The 15,449-nt window shown below is 39.7% G+C and overlaps 1 long non-coding RNA gene across 1 annotated transcript in view; it reads right to left on the reverse strand.

The window, feature by feature from the left end:
• LOC132491314 (uncharacterized) overlaps positions 1-12,858 on the reverse strand; it is a 39,603-nt gene extending 26,745 nt beyond the window's left edge. The window contains exon 1 of the long non-coding RNA XR_009532654.1: positions 12,602-12,858. This is a non-coding gene — a long non-coding RNA (uncharacterized LOC132491314). The remainder of the gene's footprint in view (positions 1-12,601) is intronic.
• Positions 12,859-15,449: the final 2,591 nt, after the last annotated feature.

A 15,449-nucleotide genomic window follows, 5' to 3' on the forward strand; every position in this document is an offset into this window, starting at 1 on the left:
CATCACGAAAAAAAGGGAGAAGACTCAAATCAATAGAATTACAAATGAAAAAGGGGAAGTAACAAGTGACACTGTAGAAATACAAAGGATCATGAGAGGTTACTACAAGCAACTATATGCCAATAAAATGGACAACCTGGAAGAAATGGACAAATTTTTAGAAATGCACAACCTTCCGAGACTGAACCAGGAAGAAACAGAAAATATGAACAGACCAATCACAAGCACTGAAATTGAAACTGTGATTAGAATTCTTCCAAAAAACAAAAGCCCAGGACCAGATGGCTTCACAGGTGAATTTTATCAAACATTTAGAGAAGAGCTAACACCCATCCTTCTCAAACTCTTCCAAAATATAGCAGAGGGAGGATCAATCCCAAACTATTCTACGAGGCCACCATCACCCTGATATCAAAACCAGACAAAGATGTCACAAAAAAGGAAAACTACAGGCCAGTATGACTGATGAACATAGATGCAAAAATCCTAAACAGAATACTAGTAAAGAGAATTCAACAGCACACTAATAGGATCAAACACCATGATCAAGTGGGGTTTATCCCAGGAATGCAAGGATTTTTCAATATATGCAAATCAATCAATGTGATACACCATATTAACAAATTGAAGGAGAAAAACTATATTATAATCTCAATAGATGCAGAGAAAGCTTTTGACAAAATTCAACACCCATTTATGATAAAAACCCTCCAGAAAGTAGGCACAGAGGGAACTTACCTCAACATAATAAAGGCCATATATGACAAACCCACAGCCAACATCGTCCTCAATGGTGAAAAACTGAAACCATTTCCACTAAGATCAGGAATAAGACAAGGTTGCCCACTCTCACCACTATTATTCAACATAGTTTTGGAAGTTTTAGCCACAGCAATCAGAGAAGACAAATAAAAGGAATCCAAATCAGAAAAGAAGAAGTAAAGGAGTCACCGTTTGCAGATGACATGGAACTATACAGAGAGAATCCTAAAGATGCTACCGGAAAACTACTAGAGCTAATCAATTAATTTGGTAAAGTAGCAGGATACAAAATTAATGCACATAAGTCTCTTGCATTCTTATACACTGATGATGAAAAATCTGAATGTGAAATTAAGAAAACACTCCCATTTACCATTGCAACAAAAAGAATAAAATACCTAGGAATAAACCTACCTAAGGAGAGAAAAGACTTGTATGCAGAAAATTATAAGACAATGATGAAAGAAATTAAAGATGATACAAATAGATGGAGAGATATACCATGTTCTTGGATTCGAAGCAGCAACATTGTGAAAATGACTATACTACCCAAAGCAATCTACAGATTCAATGCAATCCCTATCAAACTACCACTGGCATTTTTCACACAACTAGAACAAAAAATTTCACAATTTGTATGGAAACACAAAAGACCCCGAATAGCCAAAGCAATCTTGAGAAAGAAAAATGGAGCTGGAGGAATCATACTCCTGGACTTCAGACTATACTACAAAGCTACAGTAATCAAGACAGTATGGGACTGGCACAAAAACAGAAATAAAGATCAATGGAACAGGAGAGAAAGCCCAGACATAAACCGACACACATATGGTCACCCTATGTTTGATAAAGGAGGCAAGAATATACAGTGGAGAAAAGACAGCCTCTTAAGTAAGTGGTGCTGGGAAAACTGGAAAGCTACATGTAAAAGAATGAAATTAGAACACTCCCTAACACCATACAGAAAAAAAACCTCAAAGTGGATTAAAGACCTAAATGTAAGGCCAGACACTATCAAAATGTTAGAGGAAAACATAGGCAGAACACTCTGTGACATAATTCACAGCAAGATCCTTTTTGACCCACCTCCTAAAGAAATGGAAATAAAAATAAACAAATGGGACCTAATGAAACTTAAAAGCTTTTGCACAGCAAAGGAAACCATAAACAAGATGAAAAGATAACCCTCAGAATAGGAGAAAATATTTGCAAATGATGCAACTGACAAAGGATTAATCTCCAAAATTTACAAGCACCTCATGCAGCTCAGTATCAAAAAAACAAACAACCCAATCCAAAAATGGGCAGAAGACCTAAATAGACATTTCTCCAAAGAAGATATACAGAGTGCTGACAAAAACATGAACGAATGTTCAACATCATTAATCATTAGAGAAATGCAAGTCAATACTACAATGCGATATCATGTCACACCAGTCAGAATGGGCATCATCAAAAAATCTACAAACAATAAATGCTGGAGAGGGTGTTGAGAAAAGGGAACTCTCATACACTGTTGATGGGAATGTAAATTGATACAGCCACTATGGAGAACAGTAATGGAGGTTCCTTATAAAACTAAAAATAGAACTGCCATATGACCCAGCAATCCCACTAATGGGCATATACCCTGAGAAAACCATAATTCAAGAAGAGTCATGTACCACAATGTTCACCGCAGCTCTGTTTACAATAGGCAGGACATGGAAGCAACCGAAGTGTCCATCGACAGATGAATGCATAAAGAAGTTGTGGCACATATATACAATGGAATATTACTCAGCCATAAAAAGAAATGAAATTTAGTTATTTGTAGTGAGGTGGATGGACCTAGAGTCTGTCATACAGAGTGAAGTAAGTCAGAAAGAGAAAAACAAATACTGTATGCTAACACATATATATGGAATCTGAAAAAAAAATGGTCATGAAGAACCTAGGGTCAGACAGGAATAAAGATGCAGACCTACTAGAGAAAGGACTTGAGGACATGGGGAGGGGGAAGGGTAGGCTGGGACAAAGTGAGAGAGTGGTAGTGTATATATGGACATATATACACTACCAAATGTAAAATAGATAGCTAGTGGGAAGCAGTCGCATAGCACAGGGAGATCAGCTCGGTGCTTTGTGACCACCTAGAGGGGTGGGATAGGGAGGGTGGGAGGGAGGGAGATGCAAGAGGGAAGAGATATGGGGATATATGTATATGTATAACTGATTCACTAAAGCAGAAACTAATACACCATTGTAAAGCAATTATACTCCAATAAAAATGTTAAAAACAAACAAAAAATCATGCTTGCTTGAACAAAGGTGGTGACAGGGGTGATGTAGTAGAGTGGGTGGTGTAGAAATATATTAAGGTGAAGGAATTCTGAATCCATGTGGAAGGAGGAGGAGATGGAAGAGGCAGAGGAGATTCCAGGTTTCTGTCTTGAAAAACTGGATAGAAAGCAGTACCCTTCACCCAAATTGAGGATTCCAAGAGGAGGAAACAAATGAGGGAATGATCAGTGAGATCAGATTTGGAAATTCTGTGTGTGCAGTAGGCTGTATAAATCCAGAAATTAACAGATATTTCTGAACTGGAGACATAGCTTTGAGCTTTCTCAGAGTATAAATGGTGGTTGAAACTGTAAGACATTGTCTAAGGAGGCTCTAGGCTCCTGGAAGATGAAGAAGTTAAGGTCTAGTGGGGAGGAAGGCAGGTAAGCAATTATGGATGGAAGTATTGGCATAAAATGCCATAGGAGACTTAAATTTTAGGGAAAGCAAGAAAACTTGACCCAGAGGGTCTTTTTATGTCAAATATGAAGGATGAATGTGTATTGATTAGTGGAGTGACTGGGGACTGGAGCATTGCTGGCAGGACCACCTGTTGCAAAAACAAGTTTAAGAGGGCAAATCATTGAACTTGTGATAAGTTAATATACAACCAGGCTAAAGTTTGCTTTTCCATTATTGGTGAATAAAGGCACTCCCTGAAAGTGAATGTGAACTCCCTGAGTGCAGGAACAATCTGTATCCCCAGTAGCTAGCACACATTAGGTGCTCAATAAAAACTGGTTGAAATGATGGGGTCTGTTCAAATAAATAATGTAATGTAATATAACACAAAATAATTTCAGAAAGACTACTCTCCTACTTAACTGAGAGAAAAACTTATAATCAGGTCATTTTATTCATTCAATAATTATTTAATCCACTACTACACAAATTGCAAGCCCCGGTATCTATTCCTTAAGGCCCCATAAGAACACGCAGCAGGCAAACAGTGCCTTCCTTAGTTAATGGAAACAATAGTCCATGTAAATGAAAAGGCATCTGATTCAGACTTTTATCTACATAAACAGGCTTTTCCCTTAGTCCTGATTAGAGGCTTCCTATTATAAATATATTCAATCTAAACTAGCCCACCTACTATTTGCCTTAATTTGTTGCCCTGACCTCTAGTAACTTTATTATTTCCCTAACACCTAATATAGCACCTGACTCAGAGTACTAGTTGTGTAATAAGTATTTGTTAACTAACTCTCAGAAGTTAGGTGACTTATGATTAAAATGACGACTTCACATTCAGTATTCTAAAGTTTTCTGCATCATGGTGAACCTATCATTTTTGACCATATGGAAATCTTTCTTCAGTCTTCTTGTAAAGGTACTACTATTTTGCTTTATTAGAGATCTACCGCTCAGTCAGTCACTAGATACAGTTCTGGAAAGCACTCCTAAGCTACACTCCCTCTCCTGGCCAAGATATGGGAACAGGACCATGGTAGACAAAGCCTATACTTTTTAAATGTAATTTGAAATTTGAATAAAGTGACACAGCAAGTGAAGATGGTAGGTCCTTCTTACTCCATTCTAACTCGTATTCTCTCTTAACACTGGGTCTTCAGATTTCTTTTTGACTTATGAGCTACTCCATAAATTGCAATAAATTTTATTTTAGCTTAACTCACTCAGAATTAGATTCTGCTGCTTGTAACCAAAGGACTCCAATCACACGTAGTTCTAAAATTCTATGAGACTTACTTTAGTAAGAGGAGAGAGAAAAGGACGAGAGCAGAAAATAACAGAAGCACACTGAATGGAGAGGCAAAGCAAATATAAAACCGAAAGATAAATTTTACCAAACTAATCTTTTTTTTTAACCAAAAGATGAGTTGTATATGTATATATATATATATATATATATATATATATATATTTTAATGGTACACGGGCCTCTCACTCTTGTGGCCTCTCCCGTTGCGGAGCACAGGCTCCGGACGCGCAGGCTCAGCGGCCAAGGCTCACGGGCCCAGCCACTCCGCCGCATGTGGGATCTTCCTGGACTGGGGCACGAACCCGTGGCGCCTCCATCGGCAGGCGGACTCTCAACCACTGCACCACCAGGGAAGCCCTGAGTTGTATATTTTTTAATTATTAAGTGTGAGCCTGCAGTTACAGGCTTTCAAATTTGGTGAGCGTAATGATCACGTGGGACACTTGTTTAAATGTAAATCTTCAGGCCCTGCACCCAGAGGTTCTGATTCTGTTGGTCCATGTGGGGCCTGGGTATATGCATAATTACAAGCTTCTTAGATGATTCTCAGGCCATGTTTTGGAAACCACTGCTTTAGGTTCTACTGTATATGAAAAATGGCAGTTAATCAGGTCTGTGAGCACAGCAAAACAGGCCTGCTCCCAGCTCAGTTTTGCAAAACAATCCCAAACTTCTAGTTTTGCTAAACAATCCCAAACTTCTAGTCACAACAACAGTCTGATGAAATGTTCTAGCTTTGCCAGTGACAATGGTGGCCTATCAAGTGGATTGCAAGACATATGTATGTATAATAAAACAACAAAGGCTAATTTTCAATTTTCATTTTGCCGAACAAGGGCCAATAAAATTACAAGAGGGAGAACTTAGAAAACTAAAACCATCATCTTTATTTTATAGTCCAATTTTTGTTATTTAGAGAAAAGCACCTTTCATATGGGTATAACTTTATTTCCTATTGATCTTTTATATACACTTCTGTTCATTCAAAATACCACCCTCTGCATGAGAAGAAAATCTCTATTATAAAGGATGAAAATTCATTATTACAGAGAATTCCTTAAAGTTGAGGTGGGGTGGTACCAAGACATTATTTTTTTTTCTTTAAGACTTTGATTTGTTACTGGACCAACCCTACAAGTAAAGTTATCTATCGGGCCAACATATGTACATACCATGTAATGTCCATAGACTTATTGGAAAAATTGAGTTTACTTTTTCAAAAGCCAAAAAAATGGGTCCCATGTGGTCCTACCTTAGCATTTGTACACAACAAAGAGTTCCAAATACTTTTCAAAAAATATGGTTAATGCTTTTACATAAAATCTTTATATAAAAACTATAAGACAGGGGCTTCCCTGGTGGCGCAGTGGTTGAGAGTCCGCCTGCTGATGCAGGGGACACAGGTTCGTGCCCCGGTCCGGGAAGATCCCACATGCCGCGGAGCGACTGGGCCCGTAAGCCATGGCCACTGAGCCTGCACGTCCGGAGCCTGTGCTCCGCAACGGGAGAGGCCACAGCAGTGAGAGCCCTGCGTACCGCAAAACAAAACAAAACAAAACTATAAGACAAATATGTTATAGGAAATAGCAAAGGTGTGTCTGTGTTTGTATGCAATGCCAATTTTTGGTTACAATATTTTTTCAATATTTTATGATATTTAGCTTGTAATAATTTAGTTTGTAATAATTGTTCAATTATACCATAGACGCCATGCAAAACTTTCATCCTGGAAACAAAGAACAGTATTTTTTTTTTTTTTTTTTCTTTTTGCGGTATGCGGGCCTCTCACTGTTGTGGCCTCTCCCGTTGCGGAGCACAGGCTCCGGATGCGCAGGCCCAGCGGCCATGGCTCACGGGCCCAGCCGCTCCGCGGCATATGGGATCCTCCCAGACCGGGGCACGAACCCGTATCCCCTGCATCGGCAGGCGGACTCTTAACCACTGCGCCACCAGGGAGGCCCAAGAACAGTATTTTTAAATTCCTCTCAAATTTTAAAATTCAATTCAACATGATTAAAAAATTGTTAATTGGAAACCCACAAGATGCTCATTACTCCAGTAGACACTGGGGGACAAATGTATAAAGTGACAGATTTTATAATACAACTCTAAAAAGCAAGCGATTCAAAAGTAGATTTTAAAAACCAGAAGCTAGCCAAGGCATGGTAGAGATGACTGTGAGGTCATGGTTGTAGAATATGGAACCCAATACACAGTCCTCAAGGAAGTCCATGTAATAGCACTGAAGTTAACAGAAGACCTCTGTTCTCTCTCCTACTTCCTGCACATGACACTCACAAGGTTTACATTAGGGAGGAAAATGTGCAGTAAAAACTAGTGTCTGAGTACTCAATTAATATTTAGGAATTAGTCATGGACTTGGAGAAGCACTTTTCATTATTTATACACAAGCTTACTAATCATAGAATCAAAGAAATAAACACAAAACTTTTTTATTAGAAACTCAGTCCTAAAAAAAAGTTGTTTTGCTCTATACTGCTGGTACATGTGACAATCACAACAGACCATGTGGGCTATAACTTTCACCAAACATTTACCAAACATTCCCTTTTTGCAGCAGAGAGATGAGGTTAAAGAGGAATTATTTTTCTTGTAGCCCTTCTTTGCACTATTTTTCATTGGTCTTTGGCTCTTCCTTCCTGGTAATCTTCATTTATCTGATAATCCTTACTTTTGATGATAATTCTCAGACTGTGGAGAGCAGGGGTAGGTTCAGTTGCTTCCTTCATTAGCACCAGGAATATGGGAATTTTTCTCACTGTTTTTTTTTTTTTTTTTTTTTTTGCGGTACGCGGACCTCTCACTGTTGTGGCCTCTCCCATTGTGGAGCACAGGCTCCGGACGCGCAGACTCAGCGGCCATGGCTCACGGGCCTAGCCACTCCGCGGCATGTGGGATCTTCCCGGACCGGTGCACGAACCCGTGTCCCCTGCATCGGCAGGCGGACTCTCAACCACTGCGCCACCAGGGAAGCCCTGAACATGGGAATTTTTCATTCAATTCAGCATGACTCAACAATTGCTTATTGGATATCCATGTGATGCTTAGTACTCCATTAGACACTAGGAAGGATGCAAAAGATGTATTACAGGATTCCTGCCCCTAGGAGCTGGAAATCCTATTGAACCGTAGATAGATAAGAACCAGATAGTACTATGAGATAACAGTGAAGCTTTGGGAATGAGGGTGTTGATGGGGGCAGTGCCCCTTAGCAAGGAGCTGTCTTGTGTTATTAGACTTTTTTTTTTTTAAATTAATATATGCATAGTATGTCTCTTGGCTTATACTTGCTTTTAATGCTCAAGAGAATTAACAGTAGGAATATTCTTACAAAAACCAGGCAAGACGGTATTCAGCAGAATACAAATTTGCAAATTATGGGTAGATGGTTGTCTCTCAGTGCTAGGAGAAGGTTGGATTACATAAAGCACATGTGGATAATAAAGGAAAGGAATTCCATATCTGTTGGAATGTACATCTAGATGATTCTCCTGTCAAAAAAACAGTGATCTTCAGACTCCTTTAACCCTAAAGCAAATTTAAATGAAAATAATACATGGTTTGCCATTTCAAAATCTTGACCAACCAGAGTCAAACATAGAATTATCAGTAATGAGTAATAAACTGAGAAATGAAGTTAGAAAGAGAAGTATAAAATGGAATTAAGCCCCAGGGAAATGATTTTTCCCCAGCTTGGAGCTAGGACAGCCTTAAGTATCTTCTAGACGTTGTCTGTTTTTTTATAAGGATCCCGATGTTGTCATCTGCTTTCCCTCTGCTAAAAGTGACTAACTGGAGGTAAAAATCAGTTTGGTACTACCACAAAAATGATACGTTTTTACATGTTAACTTTATTCATGGCTGTGTGAGAGCCATCTGGTTCCAGAAGAAGATGCTATAGAGCTTTCGCATAGTTTTTCTGGGTGAAGGAGGCAATTGGAGATGGAAAACAGCTCACTTAGAGCCCATGGGTCAGCTTAAACTATTTCATAAGCAATAAATTAAACGATGCTTCAGCAAGCAGAAAGCCTTGCTAAAGAGTGGGAATTTGCTATATAGAAAGAGGATGACAAACATTAGAAGACTAATTAATAATCAAGATAACAAAATACTGTTATTGAGAAATTCTGAGCAAGAGTTTACCGGCTCAAACTTTTTTTGTTTCAAAAACAACAAAAAAATATAAGGCACAGAGGTCACACATTCGTGTTTTTGTAGAGGGAAATTATGAAACTAGATGAAGGCAAGATTTCTCAGCTTTCAGTCTGGGGCACTTTGCATCACACTGGTGGTTTCCAACTGGCCGCATCAGCATCATGTGAGAACTTGTTAGAAATGCTACCTCTTAGTCACCGCCCCAGACCAATGAATCGGAAACTCCAGGGGTGATGCCCCGTAAGCTGTGTTTTAACAAGTTCTCCAGGTGGTTCTGATGCACATTAAAGTTTGAGAACCACTGCACCGTGATGTGGCTCTGTCACAGAAGGCTGGAGAGGCTTATTTGAACCAAGACTGTACCTATGCAGTCAGAAAGCCAAGCACCAAGCTGGAACATTCCTGGGAGGAATGAGGCCTCATGCTGACAGAGGAGATGGACTTTGGGGTTAAATAGCAGAAGAAGTAGAAGGTTAATAGTAGAAGGGAAACTCCAAATTCAGGATCTAAGTAAGAACTCCAATTCTCTAAGAACTACGGGGTCTTTTACAGCCTAGGCCTTACTTCCACCTTAACTCCTTCAGTACAAGTTTCAACTGTGCGGATTTGGGAACTGTAAGGGTGTATTTCTAATTTTATAATGAAAACCAGTAGAAGAAAAAAATGTCACTTTTCAAAATTGACCCTTTTTGCTTCCTGTGTTAAACATAATTATTTTGAAAATGACAAACCTCTCTAAATTTAGTTTATGCAACATATGGAAAATTAAGGGGAAGGGAGGAAAAAAAACCTCAGAGATGAGGCAAGGTTGAGTTTGCCTATTTTACATTATTATTGTAAAATTCCTTCGCCTTGAAAAACACTCAAGTTTCTTTTCCATGTGACTCACTAGCAAATTTCTGTTCCTTAGATGTGGATCCTGTATTGTGTGGAACAGGGATATCAAATAACCAAAACATGAAAAAACAAAAATCACAGCTTATATTTTAGTGTAAGAATAAGGAACTAAACAAGTAGAAAATCCCCTTTCATGATTGAGAAACTCATGTTAAGCTTAGCAATATTAGTAGCATTAAAATACTTTTATGTTATGTCCTCAGGATATCCATGAATAATGAAAGCTACAACCAACACTGTTGACATTAGTTAAATGTGGCTCACACAAAGATCTTATAAACTGCTTCTAAAAGCTATACTATGTTTCACTCATTTCCTTTTATTCCCCTCTATCCTTTTTAAAGACGTGGACTCATTTTTCTGGATGATACCTTTTATTTATTTATTTATTTATTTTTTTGGGTGGGGTACGCGGGTCTCTCACTGCTGTGGCCTCTCCCATTGCGGAGCACAGGCTCCGGACGTGCAGGCTCAGCGGCCATGGCTCACGGGCCCAGCCGCTCCTCGGCATATGGGATCTTCCCGGACCGGGGCACGAACCCGTGTTCCCTGCATCGGCAGGCAGACTCTCAACCACTGCGCCACCAGGGAAGCCCTGGATGATACCTTTTAAACTCTTTATCAAATATGTACTCAATAACTATCAACTACTGTAGGAAAATGCAACTCAGTACCTGAAACCGTAATGGACAAGATAATTACCAGGGCCATATACTCAGTTTGTCAGATAGTTTTCTATTTACCACCCATAACTGAAGCCATTTCCATAGCAGAGACTATAGGTACAAAGAGAGTAAGAATTTTGTTAGGAGATAACTGTGGAATAAAATGAAGACCTTGTAGTAAAAAGTTTGTTACTATTCAAGAATGTTTCTTCTGGTCTTGTGTCTTTCCTTTGCAAAGTATACTTTATTTTTAGATGTGAAGATATAATTAGAACCCAGTGTTTTAAGTTTCCAAAATTGTGGAAAAGAATGCTACTTATGTACTTAAGTATTTAGGGCTAATGCAATGATACGGTGCTCAAATCTCTACAAAGCTTGCCTGAACAGAAAACTATGATGCTTCAGGCATATAACAGGGTGGTGCCGGTGTGTTTGCTGAGATAGTTCTCAAGACTGTTTTTTCAACACAAGCAGTCTTTCAAGTGTACTAAAAAACTCCACATTCATAAAATTGTCCATGAAAAGTAGAGAATATCATGAACTGTACTGAATGTAACCTGCACTGATATAAAAAAGATACTGGGGCTTCCCTGGTGGCACAGTGGTTGAGAGTCCGCCTGCTGATGCAGGGGACACGGGTTCGTGCCCCGGTCCGGGAAGATCCCATATGCCACGGAGCGGCTGGGCCCGTGAGCCATGGCCGCTGAGCCTGCACATCCGGAGCCTGTGCTCCGCAACGGGAGAGGCCACAACAGTGAGAGCCCCGTGTACCGCAAAAAAAAAAAAAAAAAAAAAAAAAAGATATTGACTTGTTATTTTCTACTCTGAAGTGTAAAGTTAGCAAGAGATTGAGAAAAGGAGCTGTTTATTTAATAAAATACTTACCATTTTGAGAACTGATCCAGCTCTCATGGATAAAAAGTTTAATTGTGTGAACAAAGTAAAATATTGAAAATATCTAATTCTCTACTGCACAGCAGTGACCACTATACAGCTTAATTTCTCTCCTCCAGCGAATACTCAGTATGACAGGCCAGGTTTCTGGTTTTCTGAGGCAGCTACTCAATGACTAGCAATTTAAATTCATTCCTACAACTGAATTCATAAAAACTTCCCTACCAAAACCCTAGAATCAAGTTATATTGTTATGATCAGACAATGTTAAAGAAAATAAAATGCATTTTTAATAATTCCTCTTCCATCACAACTTTTTTTCAAGTCTCTGATACAAAGTTACTTCCAAAAACACTTTATGAGAACAATCAGACTATTTTCCTCATGGTCAGCAAACTCCTTCATTTATACTATTCTGTTATTCCTCTTTCTTATACTTGTCCTTCCTCTTCCTCAGTATTGCTGTAGGCACTCTGAAAAATGATCAAATACCTAATTAATGATTCTAAAGATCTTTGTCTTATTTCTATTACCTTGAGGAAAAATGGAAAAGAAAGGGGAGTCCATATTTGTGGTGAACCTATTGTGTCAAATACAGAGATGTGGAATTTTTACAAATAGCCCTTGTGATTGCTATAATCATAAGAGGTAGCTGTTATTGTACCCATTTTGCAGAGGAGGAAATTGAGGCCCAGAGAGTTAGCAATAGCTATGGGGCAAAATGGTATTTGAACCTAGTTGTGTGTAACTCCATAGCTCATGCTTTTTGTAACCTAAGTAAAATGTTGCCCCTGGAATTTTTACTAATGTTAATTATACCTTTATATAAAAATACTTTTATTTAATGACTACTATTTTCAAAGCACTATCGTATACCTCATCCCATTTCAAGGCAGCTGGTAGAATGGGGTGCTTGTTGCGGGGTGTTGTGAGGAATAGCAATAATGTATATAAAGTATAATATCCAATGTAAGACAAGTGCTCAGTAGCTATTATTATTATTATTATTATTACTGATCCTCCCAGCAAGCTTAGAAGTTAGGTGGTACAATTGTTATCATGCCCCCATGACAGACTTTTCCTACAAAGATTAATCCCGTTGACGTTATACTCCACAAGCAATAATTACTTTAAATTTTTTATTTTTAAGGCATTTACTTACAGGAATCTCAAAACCCCATATTCAACTTCAGTTTGTTTGCAATGCAGCCGGGCAGACAGGGAGTAGAAGGGAAGCAGGTGTGAGACGGGCTTACAATCTTTCCCAGCTGAGTCAGAATTGGAAATTTTGCCTTCCTTCTCCAAAATGAGTCTCCTTTCCACTGTACCAAAGTGATACAGGAGGATTTTCTTTCTCCTAAGTGTCACCCTCCTCTTCTTACAAAGGAAAATGTAATGGCGAGCCCATCCTTCAGTTCCTTGCTTGCACAGGGAGGGAGTGCCCCCTGATATCGGTGCAGACCACACTAGTTTACCGCGGTGAGAGCTGTTATCATGACGCAGAGGATGGTTCCGGTTTGACTTCTGTGGCCGCATTCCTGCTCTCCGGATAGTAGGCAGAGAAGTGCAAGAAAAGTACTTGGTATCAGTGACTCACAGCAAGACAGGAAATGTCAAGAGGGTCCACCCTTCCTTCCTGCCCTCCCGACCAGCTGGGTTTCAGAACCACAGGCCACAAGCAGCCTAGAATCTTGGTGATCAGGGCTGGAGCCACAGACAGAGTCTGGGCCACTGCAGCAGGCTCGCCAAATGGATTAAAATGTCAGGACCGAGCTGCCAGGAAAGCACACTCTATTCATCCTAGAGAGCACTGTTTCTGTTGAGATTTCTCTTTTCACTTTTATGCAGTATCTGCCTGGTATATTCTGGCCCTTGCATTGTTCTTAAACAGTGGGCTTGACACAGTTAATTGAGCGGGCCTCATTTATACTCTGTTTAAAAAACATGCAAGAAATGATATCAATCATCATTATCAAGCAATGCCTTCACAATGCAAAACGGCAGTGTGTGTCTCTCCAGCAAAATGTAAACACATCTACAGCAGCGTTTTGAACCTAGTGTAAAATTGCTTCAATAAAGTTACATTATGTTTCTCTTCATGAGAGCAGCAAATGATTATGATGATGATAAAGGCTAACAATTATTACAATAAGAACTGCCCTAAGCACTTTATATATTTTAAGTCATTTAAGTCTTACAAACACCCTTTGAGATAAGCATTATTATTGTTCCCATTTTACAAATGAGGAAGTTATCAAAATGAATGAAAGCCTTTTCATTGTCTCCCCAAATTGTTTTTAAACCTCACAAATAATAAACAAAGCTCAAACAAAAACAAAAAAAATCATCAATGAAGCTGCTGCTTACAGTGATTTGTTGTAAGAATCAAATGAATAAATGACACAAAATGATTATATACATGTTTCTCACAACTGGCCAAGTTCAGTAGTACATTTCCAATTCAAGTTGAAACTCTGAAATGAGTCATTACAGCAGACCAAATTTGTCAGTATCTTTTGTCAAGGCCACTTCCCTCTCTTCCTGCAGGACAGCAATGTCAGAAAGTGGCAGAAGTCTGCATTCCTGTGTGTTATTATATATAACCTTTCAGTTCTCACCTCCTTTTATTTTCCTGCTCTCTCCAAGCTCAGCTCACACCCTGTGTTCTGGCCGTGCCTGAATACTTTTAGTGCGCTTGGTCCTTGTTATGTGTCTTTTTTTTTTTTAATAAATGTATTTATTTTTGGCTGTGTAGGGTCTTCATTGCTGCATGTGGGCTTTCTCTAGTTGCGGCGAGCAGGGGCTACTCTTCGTTATAGTGCACGGGCTTCCCATTGCAGTGGCTTCTCTTGTTGCGGAGCACGGCCTCTAGGTGCGCGGGCTTCAGTAGTTGTGGCTCACGGGCTGTAGAGCGCAGGCTCAGTAGCTGTGGCGCACGGGCTCAGTTGCTCCATGACATGTGGGATCTTCCTGGACCAGGGCTCGAACCTGTGTCCCCTGCATTGGCAGGAGGATTCTTAACCACTGCACCACCAGGGAAGTCCCTTGCTATGTGTCTTTGAATAAGGTGCTCTTTTCTCTTTTCTCCCCCTCTGTTCCACCCAGGGAGTGCCTGCAGCATTCAGAATTCTATTCATCTGTTCATACACTCAAAGAGTATTTACTGAACACTTATTATGAGGCAGACATGGGGAGATGGGAGAGGGAGGAAGGTCACTGTTCTGATGAAACTCCCATTTTACTGCAGAAAGAGAGACAAAGTTAAGAAAGAAAGAAAAGAAAGAATGGATGAGGGAGGGAAGGAAGGAAAGAAGTAAGGGAGGGGAGTTACTCACTCATTATGGTTAGGGTTAGGCAGGCCATGTGACATTCAGTGACATTGGATGTCAGGAATCCAGTCACTTAAGCTGAGCTCTGAAGGACAAGAAGGAGCCAGTCGTGCAGAGCCAGGAACCATTCATTCAAAGGCACTAAGCTAGAGAGCAAGCCTGGTTCCCAAGAACTGAACGGAGCCAGCGTGACTGAGGTGCTGCCAGAGGGCAAGGCAGCCCCCAGACCCCACTGGCTTTGGAAGGCCTGTAAGAAGTTTAAATTGAAAATTTAAACCAGAGGACTGATAGAATCTAATATATTTCAATAAACCTCTCTGGCTGTTGAGTGCACATTGGGCTTTACGGGGTCAGGTATAGAAGCAGGAAGACAAATTAGGATACAGGTGCAGGAGGGGCCAAGGCGATGTTTTCTTCTCTGTGCTCACACAACATTTTGCCAAGACTCAGTGTTAAGGTTACACGTTCTTTACAAACAGATATATGATTTTTCCTCCTCTACTAGATAATCAGATCCTTGAAAGCAGGAATGAATCATCAGTCCACAATAAACATTCCCTGCATAAATAAATTAATAGAAGAATGAATGAATAAAATAAGGTCCCTGCCCTCAGAAAGCTTAAAGTCTCTGAAACAAACATCTGTTCAAGTAACCAGACTGCAGAGTAGGTTATACACATT

This window comes from Mesoplodon densirostris, chromosome 5 (genome assembly GCF_025265405.1).
Source record: "Mesoplodon densirostris isolate mMesDen1 chromosome 5, mMesDen1 primary haplotype, whole genome shotgun sequence".
Lineage (NCBI taxonomy): Eukaryota > Metazoa > Chordata > Mammalia > Artiodactyla > Ziphiidae > Mesoplodon > Mesoplodon densirostris.